The following is a 15,368-nucleotide window of genomic DNA, read 5'->3' as shown; positions in this document are numbered from 1 at the left end:
TCTCAGCTATTATATTAATGTTATGGTATTCCACTGAAGTGGGAATATATTTCAATTGTTCATGATCAGTGAATGATAACAGCTGCTACTGTAAATAAACAGATCACATGTGATTTGCTGCTATGTCAAACATTTTCAGAATCATGACTCTTAACTTAATTTGAGGGGAAAAAAATTAGACACTGGATGAAAATTCCTTCACTTCTATTCATAAATTAAGTATATATATATTTTATATATATAATATATATAGTATAAAATACATGAAAATCTGTTGGCCATGTATGCTCCAAATATTGTGCTCAGAAACCTTTTCTTCATGAAAAGTGCAGGACAAGCAGGTGGGTTTGATCAGCCACCATTACCTAAAGGTTTGTGTAAAAGAGAATATTTGACTTTATGTCTTCAGATGATTTATCTTAACTCAGAATATTCCTGTGCAGCCACAGCCCAAGAGCAGAAATGTGTGATCACAAATGGAGGATGCAGCAGAATTTCATTTTCCCTTTGTGCTCTGCAGCCTCAGGAAACTCAGGAATATTTCATGGTATGCTGTCATATAAGAACTATTTTTATATCTCAGATAGATTTTAATGGCTTGGGAAGAAAAGTGCTCCTCTCTCTCCTGTGTACACAAAAATTCTGAATGTGCCAGACTGAGATGGGAATCCTCCTGAATATTTAATGAGGATGTGCTACTGACAACTCAAAAAAAAAAAAAAAAAAAAAGCAGAAGAGGCAGCCCAGGAATATTTTCCCATGGTTCTCCATGCATTTCAGTATTTCAGGGAACAGCTGAACCTTTCCAGACCCCCTTGCTGGTTTGAAGTGGCTGAACGTGACTTTGGTGATGTTGGCATTGAAGCCATAGCTGGGCCTTTCGTGGGATTTTTTATTTTGGTTTTATTTTTTGAGGGTTTTTTTTTTTAATCTTGAAAGAGAAGTTTCACTCTGACATTAAATTCCATTCTGGTGGTTCAATGAGGGTGAGTTCTTCCACCATTTAAGGCAGAGTTTGTTGGGATTTTTCAGTTTGGTTGGTGGTTGTTGTTATTTTGGTTGGTTGGGTTTGTGTTTATTGGGATTTTTTTTGTTGTTTTGAGGGGAAGGGGTTTGGTTGTTTGGACTTTGTTGTTTTTCTCTTCTAGCCTGGATCTCTATTTGTTCATTTTTATTTTCACAGTTTCCTTTTTTCTTTTGCATTTTTAAGGAGCTGAAGATGCCAGATGCCATCAAAGCTGTTTCAGGGCTGCAGGAATATTTCTATTTCAGTGCCAGATGTGATGATATCTCTGTTCTCATCAGTATACACCAACAGGTGATTTTTTTTTTTTCTTTTGAGGGAAAACTGTTTTTTTTTCCCCCTTTTTCACTCCCAGGTCTTCAGCTGAAGGTGCTGAAGTGCTGTAAACTCCACTTGGTGTTTTAAAGCACTGAGCCAGACAAATAATTTTAACAAGATGAGCCAAGCCTGTCACAAAAAATTGAAGGAAAATTAAAAAGGCACTTGAGAAGTTTTGCACTTTCTCTCCTGACCCTGACTTCAGCAATGGAGATCCTGTTAGAGCACCACAAAGCATTCTCTGAGCTAGAAGTCATTCTCTTTTTTAATTAAAGTTCTTCGACCCCCTATTCTTCCTACAACAAAAATCTCCTATTCTCTTACCTTTACATTTCCAAAGTTCGTGCTCTGAAAAACAGAGTGAAGCATAAATTGTATGCAAAGAAAGAAAGCCAAGTCTGGGAGAAATGAATGTTTTTTGGTGTTTAAGATCCCAACAAAGCTCTTTGTAGAGGGAGGAGCAGCGTGTGTCTCATGAAGGGCACTGAGATTGAGATCCCAGACATTTCCACCTTCTGGGCTGGATCTCCTAACAATGAGCAGGGAGGGGCTGGTCCTGCCCCTCGAGCCCCCCTGGGGACAAGCACAAAGCTCAGCCTTGATTCCAGAGCCTGAAACGGCTCCTGAGAGCTCTGCTCCACCAGGGCTGCACCTGACAGCAGCCACGACAAATAACAGCAAGAATCAAATCCATAATAGCAATAATCAAATCAATAATAGCAATAATCAAATCGATATAACAATAATAAAATCAATAATAGCAATAATAAAATCAATAATAGCAATAATCAAATCCATAATAACAATAATAAAATCAATATAAAAATAATAAAATCGATAATAGCAATAATCAAATCAATATAAAAAGAATAAAATCGATAATAGCAATAATAAAATCAATATTAGCAATAATCAAATAAATATAAAATAATCAAATCAATAATAGTAATAATCAAATCAATAATAGTAATAATAAAATCAATAATAGCAATAATAAAATCAATATAACAATAATAAAATCAATAATAGCAATAATCAAATCAATAATAGTAATAATCAAATCCATAATAGCAATAATAAAATCCATAATAACAATAATAAAATCAATATAAAAATAATAAACTCAATAATAGCAATAATCAAATCCATAATAGCAATAATAAAATCCATAATAACAATAATAAAATCAATATAAAAATAATAAAATCAATAATAGCAATAATCAAATCCATAATAGCAATAATAAAATCCATAATAACAATAATAAAATCAATATAAAAATAATAAAATCAATAATAGCAATAATCAAATCAATAATAGCAGTAATAAAATAAATATAAAAAATAAAATAAAATAAATATGTCACAGCCGTGCTGGTGTCACCCTCAGCCGTGCCCTGCCCTGGCACTGCCCGTGTCTGTGTCTGTGTCTGCCCCCTGTCCCAAAGCTGCCTCCCACAATATTTGCTCAGGCACGGACAAAGTCTGGGAATTTGCTCTTGGCAGGTGCCTGGAGCCGAAAATACCGAGGAGCGAATGGGCCCAGGAAGGAGGCGGCTGAAGTCCCCCCGCTGTCCCCAATGTCACCGTGAGCGTTCTCAGAGACCTTCGGGCTCCCGGGAGACTCAGCTGAGCCAGGGGGAGCCGAATGCGAGGGGCTGGAGCCAGGAACGGCTTCACCACCTTTACCGATGGCATTCTGTAAGAGATCTTTGTAATACGGATTTTGGGGATTTACACTTTGGATTGCCACCCTCTGCAGGTTCCCAGTTTGTGTCCCATTAAACTTACCTGCGGTCACGCTTAGCAATGGAATGAAACGCTGGCACTGGAGGGACACTTTGTTGTCACTCAGGAAAACATTCACAAGTGACAAACAGTGTCTGACCAGCTTTTCTGTAAGATCATGTCACAAAGGTTTCCAGAGTACGGGTGTAGATTTATATTTTGTTTGTTCCAGGAACAGCTGCACTTAGGCTGGCCCTCAATCCCAGTTACCTCCTGAAAGTTTTCCCTTGTGCATTGAAATGAGAGATGATGGCTGATGCCAACCTGAGCTTTTTAAACCACACCGAGAGTGAACAGCTGAGAACTTCCTGATTCATCACTGCTGCATGTTTCAAGCTTTGTAGGTAACTTCATTTTTGAGACTGAAATGCCTATTTTTAAATTTTTAAATTTTTTTTTAATCAATTGTGTTTAGATCAATATCTGCTGCCTATGAAACTTATTTGGATTAAAATTTCATTACAGATTTGAAATGGCCCAGATTCATTTAAGAGGTTTTCTTAACATATCTCTGATAGACTTGGGCAATTTATGATTATATTTCAGAGCCAGCTGCTGACTACAGAATAAAATCAAAACCACCTCACAATTCACAGTTTTGTTTGGCTTAAGGTTTAAAACCAGTTCACAGAAAGGCAGAGCTGAACTCTCCACCCCAAGATTTACTCATCTCTTTTGCAGCTGTAGAATACTGGAGAGCAATTATTATTAGCAATTGAACTGAAAATGTTGATTTTCTCCTATGCAGGGCCCTGTTTTAACCAATGAGTCCTCCTGTAATTCTCGTGGTGGTGTTGTATGGCTAAAATATTCCAATATGAATGACATTACCAGGAGTTCTCTGGGAGGAATAAGGAATTGTGCTACAATCATAAAGAGATCACAGTTTAAAGCAACCAAATTCAGATTCATGGAAAAAGGGGAGCAAAATGCCTGGGATTTGTTGCAGTGTCTGCCCAGATCCTCTTTATGTCATCAGTCTTTGTGAAACAACTGTGAAGTTGCTCCATTCCCAAAGGGCAACCTGAATTTGATCCCAGGTACCCCTGTGGAAAGCAGATTTCATTTTAAAACAGAATAAATTTGTGTCTAATTTATTTCCACTCTGTTTAGGAGTGGGGAATTGTTCTTAGTTTTAGGCTGCAGTTCTGTGTCCCAGTCCCCTGTTAGAGACCCTCCCTCTGAGCAAAGCTCACACCCTGCACTGAGCCCCTGTGTCCCTGCAGCCACAACTGCCCAGGGTGATGATGGATTTCCTCCTCCTCTGCTTCACCTCTGCACGTCCAGTGCTCCCAAAACCACTCTGGATCCTCCCTGCTACGTGAGCAAGGTGAGCAGGGTTTTCCTGGGGATGGTTTGACTCAAAAACTCATTTGGGCATGAAGGTTCAGCAACGAACTGAAATGTGGCTGGAGCCCCTGCTCGTGCCCTAAAACCCAGGAAAAATGATACAGAATTAAAAAAGAATTATTAAGAGGGAAAAAAAAAGGCCCAAACTTTACTCTCTTAGGATGAGATATTGCTAATTAGAAGAGGTGCAAGTAGGTTTTTAAAAATATTGTGAAAGAGTCAAACATTTTTTGAAACGTGCCAAGTCTAGCTCAGGTTCTCGTGATTCTGGGTTCTTTTCACACAGCACTGAGTACACTTAGAAGCTTCCAAAATTAATGGGGATTTTTAAATAATGCAGCAGACTAAATCCTAAATGGAGGCCTGTCATTTCACTTTTCTTTTAGTTACACGATGAAATCTGTGAGCTGCACAAGAGGCTCAGGCAGTGCCCTGGCTGGAAGGATCTCTCCTGCTGCCTGGGAAAGTGTGGGATAAATGTGGGATGGAGCTGCCTGCCTGTGGCTGTCCCTTCTGTCCCTTCTGTCCCCCCAGAAATGTTTGCTGTCCCTTCTGTCCCCCCAGACAGGTTTGCTGTCCCTTCTGTCCCTTCTGTCCCTCTGGGATCTGCAGAGCCACAGCAGTCACAGCCACCCCAACTCCACATTTGGTCACCACATGGGAGCAGCTCAGCTGCAGCACAGAGGCACCAGGGAGGAGATGGATCCTGTGGCACTTTCTGAAGAGCTGCTCACATTTTTATTGAGAAATGGAGACCCAGGCAAGGCCTGAGGTGCCCAGGAGCCCTGGGGTAAAGCCCAGGACCCTGCTCTGTGCAGCACAAACAAACTGAGCTGTGCCACTTAACTCTGCCTTATCAACAACTTCATAGAGGTCATCAACTTAAAATAAGGAAAGGTCACTAAGTCATTTTCAGAATTTTAAGTAAGGCTAGACTATCCCCTAAATTTATTTTAAACATGATTATTCAAGCAGTGCCAGTTAATGAAGCCTGATCCTGGGGGAAAGGACTTCAGTCCATGGTAGTTATTTGTTGTTCACTTATTTCACACAAACTTTTAATCATTCAGGTTTTTCTGGTCCTTAATCCTTAATGATCCTTATTGAAATGGTCTTCACTGGTTTTTGCCAACTTCCTGAAATTTAAGAAAACAACAAAAAAGATCTCTCAAAAAAGCCTTAGCCCACCATGGTTACTAACAATTATAGATACCCCTTTATTAATCTGGCTGAAATGAGCCTATTAACAATGCAGATGAGGTGTTTAGGGGATTGTCTCTCCCTGCGGGCTTTCATCTGCCCTGCTGTGCATTGCAGCCCTGCTGAAGGATCTGAGAGCAGCTGCCCTCAGTGAATGGTCCCAGGCCTCCAAAGGGGCACCTCGACCTCCTCCTGCAGGACTGAAAGCACCTGGGAAAAGGCACAAGGGACATCAGTGAGGCCATGACAAAACTTCCTCCAGATGTGTGAGGGGGAAATGTGTGAGCAGAGGACGGGGCAGGGATGGGAGGCGGAGCTGCAGCATCCAAATCCCAGCAGCTGCCCCAGTGCGAGAGAAGAGCCCCTGTGCAGGCAGAGGCTGGATGGTTCCACGGCACAGATTGCCCTGGCATTGCCCGGGAACCAGCCGAGAACAGAAATAAAGAAAGAACGAAATAAAGAAAGAACGAAATAAAGAAATAACGAAAGAACGAATCCTGCACTTTGCACACTGGAGTGCAGAGGAGCGAGCTCTGCCAGAGCCCTGTGCCTGTCACTGCTGCATCAGCCAGGCTCGCCCTTCCTCTCTCAGGATTCATCATTTAAATCTTCAAATGCTTCTCTGAAATCCAGCAGATATTCCTGCTTGCAAGAATGCATTTGCAATAATGCTTTCCTCCCTCCCTCAGTGACGTGTTGAAAGTTTTGCATAAATTAATGAAAAAGAACTTGGAAGTGGCTGACCAAGAATAATGTTACATTGTAAGGTTATGAAGCCTTGGGCAAAATCTCCAGCTCTTAGTAAATGTGGGGCTTATTGCAATAAAAACCTCCATGTCAGCATCTGAAGCTGCTGCACCACTTCTGCCTTTAAATCTATTCCTAAACCAGTTTTTACCTCTTCTCTCAACACAGGCTTTCACTTCTGAGGCATTTGTCTTCACCCTCCCTCCCCAGCGGAGCCCTCGGTGTCCTGATGTCACATGGCAGCTCCAGGAAAGCCTGTCCTGTGTGCCCTGGCAGCCAGCTGCAGCCAGCTGTGACCTGGGAATGCTGTGTGAGCATCAGCTGGGAATGCTCTGTGATCCATCATTTCTGTGATCCATGATCTGTGATCCATGATTTCTGGGATCCATGATCTGTGTGATCCATCATTTCTGTGATCCATGATCTGTGATCCATGATTTCTGGGATCCATGATCTGTGTGATCCATGATCTGTGTGATCCATGATCTGTGTGATCCATGATTTCTGTGATCCATGATTTCTGTGATCCATGATCTGTGTGATCCATGATCTGTGTGATCCATGATCTGTGTGATCCATGATTTCTGTGATCCATGATTTCTGTGATCCATGCCCTGGGAATTCTGTGTGATCCATGATCTGTGTGATCCATGATTTCTGTGATCCAGGATCTGTGATCCATGATCTGTGTGATCCATGCCCTGGGAATTCTGTGTGATCCATGATTTCTGTGATCCATGATCTGTGATCCATGATCTGTGATCCATGATCTGTGTGATCCATGATTTCTGTGATCCATGATTTCTGTGATCCAGGATCTGTGATCCATGCCCTGCTCCTGCCTTGGCTGAGCTCAGCTCTCCTGGACAGATGGTGAGTGATGGCACACACTGCCCACTTGTCCTTCTGTGCCTTTCTCCATATGGCTCTTGTGTTAGAGCTGGACACTAATTGGAGGAGTTGGTGTGACTAGGAAATTAATTTCACTAAGCTCAACAAAGCTGCTGTTAAAATGTCTCGTGTTCTTGCAGTGGTGGGAATGGCAGTGAGTCAGGGCAGACTGAATGGGAATATGCAGCTCCCTTGATTTCACTGGGGCCAAACCCTCCTGTGCTGTCCCTGAAGTTTGCTCTGTGGTGTCTCTGTGAGCCACTTTAGCAAGGAAGTGAGCTCCTCATTTCCCCAGGAAAATCATCTCACGGCAGGTGTGAGACTGGGCAGTGTCCATATCTGTGCAGGTACACTGCAAATATCTGGAAATGTTCTGGATTTCTGCACAGGATTGCACAGCCTTGGGAATGGAGATTGCCCCTTGCTCCTTTGGGGGCTGGTAGGGGAGACAGTATTAAAGCAATCTGATATTAAAATAGATGATTTTACATGATAGATTTGGTTCTATCTCCTTTGTGCTTAAAAGGAACTGATTAAAAACGCCAAGATTTCAGGATCTAGGATAACATCTCAAGGGGAGCCTGTACAGGTTCACAAGTCTGACAAATCATTCTAAGGCTTAGCTCCCACTGACACTCAGTGTCAAAGGCCACACTTATTTCACAGATATTTTTGATGTATTTGTTTCTCAGTCACTTGGGACCAAATCCCCAAGAGGGAGCTGAGGGAATTTCTGTGCTGGGGGGTCCCGGCTGTTGGATTTAGGACACGGATTTAGGGCTCAGCTGCATGGCTGATGCAGCCCAGGATGGAGAGGGGCTGGTGGAATTCCTGGAGAGCCACAATCAGCTCCTGCCAAGAGCTGCTGCTTCCACGGGGCAGGGATGTGTATTGTGGCTTCTGGCCAGGGGAGGTTTGGGGGCACAGCTCACAGAGCTATGGAACCTGGCAGCCATGAAAATAGGGATATTCATGGTGGAGACACCTGTCCCTGCTCCAGTGGTTACTTTATGTATTTGAAATATTATTTATTTAATCTTATTTTCAATATTTACATTATAAATCTTCTATAAGCCAGCCTCTGGAACAGGGGCTGGGATCCAGGTGTCTCTGCCCCTCTGCAGTGAATGTTCCTGCCACAAGGCTGTGGTGTCACACTCATGGCTTCTCCCTTCTCACCACACATATTTTTTATTTATTTATACAAAACGAAACAGATTCATCATCAAGGTTTGCCAGATTAACAGAATATTCCACGGGCAGGAATGTAAAGCACAGCTGAAGAACGAGAGGAGTTTGCTCCCCAGCAGCCCACGGTTTGTGGCAGATTTTGATTTTGGGGGCTGCTCCATGAGCTCAGCACACAGCTCTGGGACAGAGTTTCTCAGGCCATGCAGGTGGAGGAGCTTGAGGATCCTCCCAGGCATGAACCAGCCTGGCAGAATTCAGCTCTGCTGACCCTGAAGGCTCCTGGACCAGCCCTGAGGTGAAACTTTAGCACTGGAAGAAAAGGACTGCAGAGGTAGCTGAAGATTTTTGGATGCAGGCACATGAAGGTAAACAATCTTTGAAAATCCCACTAAATACTGATTTGCATCTTATACTTATCTAACTACCATCATTTGATTCTAAATCAATTTAAGAACTTGTGTTTCTTGAATATTTAGACTTTGCATTACATTTTTTCATTCTAAAAGAAACTTCCTACCATGGCTCAGAGAGGGACTGTCATTAATTAGTTATTAATGAGCCTGTACCTTTGATTGTGTGCATTGCATGTCACGTGAGAATTGTTCCAATGAAATTAATTATATTTTTGGGTAATCAGTAGAGCACACGTTCATTCTTAGCTTCCCTTTACTCTGAGAGATGGGGTCATTTTCCTTGGAATGCACAAGTTAAAATTTACTTTCAGCCTACATTTCTGTTTCCCAGCTGTTTAAGCAGAATTAGTTTTGTTAGTCTTACTAAGAAAAGATGCTTTGAAAATATCTGTCCCATTTCCTAGGAAAGAATTGCACACATAAGTGTGCCCATAAATCACACAACCAGGAAGCATAAAACTCAGTGTAGTTACAGAACCATTTAAATATAAGAGTTGTTGCTGACATTTTTGGTACTGTTAGCTCTGGAGCACAAGGTAAAATGGAACTGACACCAAAGATGTATTCAGGTTAGGAAATATCTTGATTTTTCAGTGTTGTCTCCCAGAACTGTAACAAAACAGGTTATAGAAAAGAGCATTGAAATTCCTGTTGGAGGAACTTGTGACTTCTTTGTATTTCTACAGAATATTTCTAAGAATTAGGGGGAAAAAAACCCCAATAAAACCACCAGATAAAAAAAGAGACCAAGAGAATGTTTGGTGTTTATCCAAGGAGCTGGGTAGCCCAGTCAAATGAAACTTATGAGAAATAGGCCCCCATCCTACAAACATTTGTGTATCCACTCAAATTTGTTGAGTGAGCACTTTGTTAAGTGCATATTCAAAACAAAAACAAAACCAAAAAACAACAGCAACAAAAAAAAAGGAATAGTGGAAGAGTAAAAATTAACTCAGTGATCAGAAAATTCAACACCATTTGAAGCACAAAATAAACAGAGGGTCCAATGCAGATTTGGAGCACCCAGTGTACTTGTAATTATTGCTTTTTAAAGAAGTTGAATATTTGTTTTCAAAACTAGTACTTCAGGTGGCTTCAAAATTACAACATAGAGAATTTTTAAAAGTTATTTTTTCCTGAACCTAAATTTATGAGAGAGAGAAATTTATGGCATAATTATCTAATGTTAGCAAAAACTAGCAAACCAAATTTCTGGGCCAGACATTCAATTATTATTGGGGTTGGATCTTTAAAAAAAACCAAACCAAGACAACAGAGTTCTTGTAACCCCATTGCTGTGGACATTTCTTTCCAAAAGGACAGGTGAGCTGTTACCCCAGCAGGAAGATGAGATCTCTGAAGGAATTCTGCCTGCCTTGGTTTAAAGCTCATTTTCTCACAGCTCTGCTTGCCCTGTGGCTTTCTGGGCTATGAAAAGTGAGCTGGCCTTGCTCCAGGAGAGGGTTTGTGTGTTTATATTCACAGGGGATCAGTTCTCCACTGCTGACCCAGATCACACTCACTGCTGCAGCAAAAACCTCTGAGTTATGTCAACTCCCAGTGGTGATAAAATGGAATCATTCTTTGAAAATGAGATTCCCTCCATGGGCATCATCCAAAAAATCTTCCATTCACGTGGATTTTACAAAAGCCTGGAGTGACAGAACAAAGAGGAAAGGCTTCAAATTGGCAGAGAGCAGGTTTAGATTGGATACAAAAAAAAAATAAAAATCTTTAAAATTCTTTAAAAATTATTTTAAAAAAATAATTCCTTACTCTGAGGGTGGGCAGGCCCTGGCACAGGCTGCCCAGAGAAGCTGTGGCTGCCCCTGGATCCCTGGAAATGCCCCAGGCCAGGCTGGAGGGGGCTCTGAGCTGCCTGGGACACTGCAAGGCTGTGGCAGGGGGTGGCAATGGGGTGGCCTTTAGCCTCCCTTCCAACCCAGAACATTCCCTGATTCCACTGATGGAATATACACAGACAAAAATAATATAAAAGTTACAAAAGATAACCCAGAAAAGGCTCCAGTCCCACTCTTTCCTCTCCAGAACTGGAATTTTACTCTTTCATTACAGCATGATCATTCATGTAAGCTAAAATAATCCATTCAGTTCTGAACAATTCTCATTTTCAAGTTTAAAATTTGTACTTTCTTAACTGCCTCTAGTGGAAGTGTGACAGACTTACAGAGACTGAGAGGCTCACTCCTGTGCTTGGAAAAAATCAGAATCAGCCTATTCTTTACAGGGCACGAGGATTGTAATTGTTTTCCTAATAGAGTAATTGGAATTCTTTCTATGTAATTGTAATTCTTTCTATGAACACCACAATGGAAATTTTCATAAATTAATACATTTGATTTGTCATCAAGTGGATGTTCTGCACAATTTAGGATTTCATTTTTGTTCATTGCATACCTCGGTCATCCCCTGATGAAGAAAACCTTGAAATTGTGAATTAAGTGAAACAGATGCACTGTGGGTGTTGTGAGCATGCCTGCACTCAACCCCAAAATAGCATTATTTACTACTTCTTTGCTGAAAATGGTATAAAGATAATCTACTTCACATGGTAAATATGTTTCAATGCCACATTCACCATTAAAATCATTGAATCAGCGAGATAAACATTAAATTTTTTTACTACATACTACTCTGGATGTTTAATGAGTTACATGGCAAGTTTGTAATTTTCAAAACTTTCAATTGAATTTCATGTGATAGTCGGTGAAATTCCACTGGAGTCAGGAAAATGCTCATATTTTTAAGCATATTTTAAGTGCTCCAGTAAACAGACAAATAAATCTGTCATGCAATGTACTGGTCATTACCTAAGGATTTACTGAGGATTTTAATGACTTAGAAAGTTTGTAAAATAATTTGAGATCCTAACACAGAAAACTGGCATTAAAGTCCAGAACATTATCACCATGTATAGGTTTTAATCATAGTACATTTCACAAATTAGGCAAATTTAACTTTACTCAGTCAATTAATATTCACTAGCATTATAAAATTTATAAAGAATTATCTATATTCAAAGTCATAAGAAGTTGAGGAAAGTTTAATGACAAGGAATAAGAGAAGAAAATTAACAAAAAGTGTAAGAATAATTACTGTAAGTATAGACCAAGAGTGGTAAATTGGAAATGTAGGAACAGGCCTGTCTCTGTTTCTCCTTTCCTTCTCCCATGGCACTCTTCAGTAGGACATGGTGCAGAATTTCCATTTTCACTGTTGCTTCTTTAGCCCCAGAAAAGCATCTCACTCACTGGATCAGAGCCTTTCTGCAGCATTTGGGGTTTTTTTCACTGTACCATGTGTGGGGGCACAGACCATGTCCCTGCCCTGGGATTGTCCCTGTCCCTGTCCCTGTCCCTGTCCCTGTCCCTGTCCCTGTCCCTGTCCCTGTCCCTGTCCCTGTCCCTGTCCCTGCCCTGGTGGCTCCCAGAGCAGCTGTGCCCCAGTCCCTGTGAGCACAGAATAAACTCAGGCAAGCGTGGGCAAAGCAGAGCAGTGCTGCTGTCTGAGCTGGGCTCACCAATTAAACAATGTCCCCCTGTCCCCAGGTGTCCCCAGGTGTCCCCAGGTGTCCCCAGGGAAGCGAGGCCTCCCTTCAGATGGAGAGCTGTGCTGTGTGTGCACACCCCCTGCCAATCCCTGGCAGGATTAGGTGACAGTTCTGTTCCTTATGACAGCTAAAATTCACTTCACCTTCTTCACCCATGACTGAGCACGGAGGGATTCTGAGAAATAGGATTTTGTCTTGGGGAACAGTCAGGAGGCCAAAAATTGTTTACATCTCCTTTTCTTCATTGTCCATTTCCTGCTCTTTGTTGTCCAGAGCAAACTGCTTTTCTTTTTTTTTTTTTATTTTTTCAGTTAAAGCCAGTTCAGATTTTTTAACTAACGATGTTCACCTTTATTTTCTTACAGACCTTTCAGTGACAGTAACCCACAGAACTTCCTGGGTTTGTCTCCTTTGAAGTCCCCAAGAAATCTCTACCATCACTATGGAAGATTGGACTCCAAATGGAAAATAGAAGGGGAAATTTTTGGATTTCACTGCAGTGTGAACTGCTGCAGTTTCCTTGGGACTGATACAATGAGCTCTTCATATGTAATGGTCCCTATTTTCTTTGGGTTATTTTAGACTCCTGTTTGTCACAAGGAGGCTGAGTCTGAAAGTGCCACAAAGGAGCATCACCACAACTCCAGAGGAGTCCTGGGCTGTTCATTATTTGCAGGGGTAGAGCTCTGCCTTCCCAGAATTTCTCCTCTCTAGGGAGGGAAGACAGAATTTGCAGAATATGTAGAATAACTTTACATTTTAGAATTTGTAGAATAACCACGTGTTCACCAAACTGTTTAAGAGGTACCTGTCACCTAATCCAGTGGAATCATATCCTGAAGAATGAAAGAACACAAACCCCCTCCTGCCTTTCCCTTTCTTTTTCTGTGCCCCTGCACACAAATCTCCTACATGGTCATTATTTCTCCACCTCTGCAACTCATGTTCTGTCTGGCTCAACACCTGCCATGCTTTCCCACCTGGTATTGATTTTGATGGAGATGCTAAAATCAAATTACTGCTGCCTTTTTGTGAAAGATCTTCACAACTTCAGTGCCCAAAACACCCTTAGGTAGTAGAGGAATAAGAGACATTACATTGTTCCATTCAGAAACACGCAGAAGTATTTTTATCAAATCCCATGTGGTAGAGAGCACAGCAAAGTTCATCTTCCCGTGTACTAATCAATGATAAGAATTTTTGCCTTGACTTTGTGAGCCTTGACTTTCATCACGCTGCCTAATGCTTGATGTGAGAATCGATCTACCAGGAAAAAGGACTCTTAAATTTGACTTTCTTGTGTCAACTTCAGTGCAGAAAGTGGCAGGAGCCTTGGAGAGGTCTGGGCTGTTTCATGTGAGACTGCAGAGAACCTAAAATGTGTCCAGGCAAAAAAAAACAAAAACAAAAACAAAAAACCCCCCCCCAAAACTGCTGCTTTAAATCTAAACAGAATAATTAATGTTTTAGCTTAAGGAATGAAAGGAATATAGTCAATTATCTGCTTTGATCTATGCATTATAATTCTAAAAGGGGTGGCAGCAAAAAAAATAAGGTAGGGAGTGTTTATTCCTCTAGTTCTTTTTGTTTTCATTATTTAAAGCGTCAACATTTGTGGTATCAGGAAGCGTAATTGTAAAGTAACAAAGTGGAGATAAATGAAGATATAAGCAAATGCTGTTTGGTAGGGAGTATTGGGCCAAAGGTCTGATCCATCTGATTTGCAGCTGCTGCACGTGTGTATCCACTATTGCAATATCCATTTATTTGCATTCTGTTTTGATGCATCGAGACTCAGAAACACCTGAAAGATGTTTTTGTAGATATTTTTGTAAAAAAAACCTGAAAAAGAGTCATGCAATTATGGCTATCTGGGCACTGGTTCTGTCTCTGGGAGGTTTATGTTTAGGGTAGATGGAACCCAGCTATGTTTTTCTAGGTGTGTATGGCAACCTGCTGATTGCTGTCTCACCAGAATAAACTCTAAACCTTTCCAGCTGTTCTTAATCTGACCCCTTAACCTTTAAAAAATCCAGAGGCTTTCCATTCCTCAGAGCCAAACTTTGCTAACAATATCGAGGTTGTTTTCAAACCAAGCTTCAAACATAAAAATGACTAATAAATCCATATTCCATAATAGCTCGGCTGGAAAATTATTATTTTAAAACAGACTCCGTTTTTATGACCCATTTCAAATAAAAGTCCCAAGTCTGCTTCACTAATGCTATCATTTCAGATACTGAGATCCCGGATGACAGGCATGCTACCCAGATAGATCCACCAATAAACATGTAAAGGCTGTAAATCTGTCTCAAATTAGTGATTTGTAGATGTGCGAGGGGGAAGAGGGCTGGGAAATTCTGTTTTCTAATCTGTTCCTTTCCTGCCTCTCAATGCTCTGGCACTTCACAGCTGGTGATTGTATTTTTCTGTGCTTTGTATTAAATGCTAAATCCATTACTCCACGCTCCTCGGGGGACCCGGGGTTTTGCACAGACCCTCTGTTCTGCACCTGCCTGCACTGGTGTGAGGAGCGGGTTCGGGCCGGGCACGGCCGGAGCGTGTCCCGGGCAGCCCGAGGAGCGGGGCCGGACCGGGGAAGGGAAGAGCGGCTTGGGGAGGGGATGGAGCCGCAGCGCTCGGCTTCGGGATTCCCCATCGGCCTTCCTCCCGAAACAACAGACAGCCCGCAATAATCACTCCCAAACATCCATCACTGGTCTACAGCCTCCTCATTGCCCCCATCCCGACAGGCGCATTCGTGCCCTGGCTGCGAGCGGCCGCTGCCAGGGAGCTCCTCCGCCCGGGAGGCACCGCCGGGCTGGGCTGGGCTGGGCTGGGCTGCCCCGGGAGCCGCTCCGGCTCCCCTCATCCTC

The 15,368-nt window shown here is 41.9% G+C and overlaps 2 long non-coding RNA genes across 2 annotated transcripts; both read left to right on the top strand.

The window, feature by feature from the left end:
• The first annotated feature begins 215 nt into the window (after nt 1–215).
• LOC106849455 (uncharacterized) lies at nt 216–2,892 on the top strand. Its single transcript, XR_015804155.1, has 3 exons — nt 216–547; nt 1,211–1,318; nt 2,848–2,892. It is a non-coding gene; the product is annotated as an uncharacterized LOC106849455 (long non-coding RNA).
• Nucleotides 2,893–6,582: 3,690 nt separating this feature from the next.
• On the top strand, nt 6,583–14,922 carry LOC148223496 (uncharacterized). Its single transcript, XR_015803608.1, has 3 exons — nt 6,583–6,736; nt 8,535–8,873; nt 12,858–14,922. It is a non-coding gene; the product is annotated as an uncharacterized LOC148223496 (long non-coding RNA).
• Nucleotides 14,923–15,368: the final 446 nt, after the last annotated feature.

The sequence above is a fragment of the Sturnus vulgaris genome, chromosome 5 (assembly GCF_052056855.1).
Source record: "Sturnus vulgaris isolate bStuVul1 chromosome 5, bStuVul1.hap1, whole genome shotgun sequence".
NCBI classification, from domain to species: Eukaryota; Metazoa; Chordata; class Aves; order Passeriformes; family Sturnidae; genus Sturnus; species Sturnus vulgaris.
This window is presented reverse-complemented; position numbering and strand designations above follow the sequence as displayed.